The 3,246-nt window shown below is 34.3% G+C and overlaps 1 protein-coding gene across 5 annotated transcripts in view; it reads left to right on the top strand.

Moving 5' to 3' along the window:
* The window catches only part of fermt2 (FERM domain containing kindlin 2), a 42,506-nt gene extending 40,341 nt beyond the window's left edge, over positions 1–2,165 (top strand). For all 5 annotated transcript variants that reach the window (XM_007576315.2, XM_007576307.2, XM_007576331.2 and 2 more), the window contains one exon: positions 1–2,165. This exon is cut by the window's left edge and continues 387 nt beyond it. The gene's annotated coding sequence lies outside the window, so the exon portion shown is untranslated.
* The last annotated feature ends 1,081 nt before the right edge of the window (positions 2,166–3,246 follow it).

The following is a 3,246-nucleotide window of genomic DNA, read 5'->3' as shown; positions in this document are numbered from 1 at the left end:
TATATATATAGCATTAATGCTCACAGTCATTTGTTGCGTCACTAATGTTTTGGTTGGTACAATCCAGATGAAGCCTTGTGTTTTAGTAGGAACCTTAGAATAACACCTTGTACCACCACCTTCTTATTCTCCTGTTTGCTTTCTTGTCTTTTCCTCTATTAGAGTTGTGGCCACAAATTGTAATCCATGATGACTGTTTGATCAACCTTTAGATTTAATCCCAAAGAATATTTTCAGACTTGTCTCTCTTAATCATATTCCGTATTTTTCCTTAGGTTGGAAAAATATGGAATTAGAGTTTGTCATTTGCCAAGTCTAGAGAAATGTAGAGGAAATGTTCTTTCAGACTTTTTTAATTATACAAAATATTTTTAAAAAATCCAAATTTCATAACATGTGGAGTTATTTCAATAATAACATTTATCTAAGATTAGTCTTTAACTAATCTTTGTAACATTTACAGGAGCTATTTTAAATCTTGCCTCATGATGTCATAACTAGTTTAAGTAATTATGGATTAAATTATACTTTGCAAAATGCTCAAGATGACTGAAGTAGTTCAGTTCTTTTACGTTTTGTTTTCAAATGGTCATAATAATGTAATAAGGACTGACAAAAAGATTTTGGCAAATAATTCTGAATACTAATGAATGAAGATAAAGTTAAAAACAGGGAAAATTTAAAAGCCCTGCATTCTCATCTATACCTGGACTGAAGGAGCTAAAATCTTGCCATATTAACTAATATTTATTTCATATAAAGGAATGAGTCAATCAATAAATTTACGCCCACCTTTCTACTACTTTACGTCTCATGGAAACACTTTTGATTTATAGATTCCTCTCCATTAGCAATCTGTTAAATTTTTCTTTTGCTTTCTTATTTCACACCCTTGGTCTTGTTTGGTTGAGCCACCCTGTTGGCCATGTATTGGCCTGATGCAGACCCCCTTGTAAGCCTTCATTTGTATTCAGCAGACTGAATAGGAAACATTTCTGAAAACGCTACACTTCAGTGCGCTGTAATAAGCGTCCTGTGGGTTTTACCGCCTATGTGTACCGAATAAGTTCAGTGTTTCATTCAGTTTGAGTTATATGCAAGGGCGCCAATTTTTTGTGTGACTTGCCTACGTTTTTTTTTTTTTTTTTTAAACTGTAACAGCAAGAGATGTGGCCGTCTGTAGCTGCTTTTACGAGTTTTAAGCAACCGGAGACTTGAAATTACAGCTGTGATGTTAAAGTGCATGTACACTACGCAACAGGAGGAAACACTATCACAGTCCCTTGAAGCATGTCCTACGTTAATGAAGTCCTGTTTCTCACCGTATAGTATTATATCGTTATCAATACTCACCAGCAAAAGGTCACAGAATTTAAAGAATGAATATGCAATTTTTTTTGTTCTCTTCTCAGTATGAAGGATTGATAAATGAAGTATTGTTATTTTTTGTAACTAATGTAAAAATGCAAACATTTTATAAAATTGTACAGTGTTTTTTTTTTTTTTCTGCTTTGGGGATTTGGAGGGGTTTTTTTTTTGGTTTTTTTTTGTTTTCCTTTCAGAAGCCATCAGTCGACGTGTGTAGCTTTCAGAACTGTGTCAGTACATTGTGGTCTTACTGAGGTCCCACATGACGATGCATATGACTTTAAATGAAGATAACACTAGCCTCAAACTCCTGACTTGGTTGAGATGTTTTTTTCTTATGTGCAGCCAGACCCCAGGTTGAGTCGTTGTTATTCTTAGTTTATTTTGTTCATTTATTTTTGTGTATTCTCTTGTCCCATTTGCAAAAAAAAACCTGTCAATTAATGGCCAAGAGAACCATATTTATTATTTGTTTGAACTGACAATTATTTACAAACATTTCTGCCTTATATTCAGCTTGTTCACATCTTTTATAACTTTTTTTTGTCACAACTGAAGAGTACCATATAATGTGGTGAAGAAGATGACCCTGGAGTTTGAGACAGTTCAACAAAAATTAATATTAATAAAAAATTGAGAGAAGAAAAAAACAAGCATAAATAAATATATATTTTTGTTCTTGTTGTTTGTTTGCCTCCAGTGTCCAGAGCAGCTGTGCATGTCCTGCTGTTCTGTTTTCTGACTGTAAAAAAATGCATTTATTTTAAAAAAACATAATAAAGTAATTTTTATTTAAATTATTTGACTCCAGTTTTTTGCAGAGAGATCTCTGTAAAAAACATACCAAGTGGTAGGGGCATTTGTGTTTTCAGATATGGACTCTAATAGTGCATACATAGTAGTTCTTGAGTTGCTGACAGCAGCCGAGTGCAGAGAGAATGACAAGTCATCATGGTGTACTTGTTCACTTGCGAACAGGAGATATATGGACTGATGGATTAAACTGCCTTCCAGCAGTCTAATCCATCAGTTCTGAATAAAATATTGCCTACACCTTCACTTTTTTGTCACTTCATGTAAAATGCTGTCTTATGAAGTTTTGTTAAGCAGTTTATTGCAATGAGTTTGACTAAATCTGCATGAGATTTGCACTTTGTGACTTCCTTTTTTTTTCTTTTTCTTTTAGGCTGTACAATTATTGACTGGAAGTCTCTTTGAAGCCGTCCTTAAAGCTTTGTATGCACTGGCTTTATCTTTCCACTAGATGACAGAGTTCAACCAGAAGTACGCCTCCATGCGACAGTCTGAGCCTGGTGCAATCCAAACATGACGAACGCAGTCTGACCAGCAGAAACCAGGTGGTGCCAAATGGAGGTAGAGATTGAATCCGAGGACGCCTCCTGACAATCTGTTTATTTTCAGGCTTTTGCTTGTTCCCCTTCAGTGGACAGTCACATGTCACTGGTGAAACACCTGAAATGTGGAGGCTGATGACGAATCAGGACCCCCCTAAAACCACCTGATGATGATGTCATCATCTTATGAAATGGTAGCAAAAACCTACATGGTTTAATCAGGGAAGACAGGAAATCGATTAAAGAGGATAATAATTTGCTTTGCTAATGCGTGTTATCAGATTCACCTAATTACAGATGTCCAGATCCTTAACATCTATTGAAGAATTTAAACCATGTTGGATCCTCAGTGTCTGATACTGTTGTACATAGGACACTGACTACTTTATATAGTCAGTGTCCTATGACTATATATAGACTATATATATATATATGTATGTATATATATATATATGTATGTATATATATATATATGTATGTATATATATATATATGTATGTATATATATATATATATGTATGTA

The sequence above is a fragment of the Poecilia formosa genome, unplaced genomic scaffold (assembly GCF_000485575.1).
Source record: "Poecilia formosa unplaced genomic scaffold, Poecilia_formosa-5.1.2 Scaffold8, whole genome shotgun sequence".
NCBI classification, from domain to species: domain Eukaryota; kingdom Metazoa; phylum Chordata; class Actinopteri; order Cyprinodontiformes; family Poeciliidae; genus Poecilia; species Poecilia formosa.
Note: the sequence above shows the minus strand (reverse complement) of the source record. Positions and strands in the feature narration are given on the sequence as shown.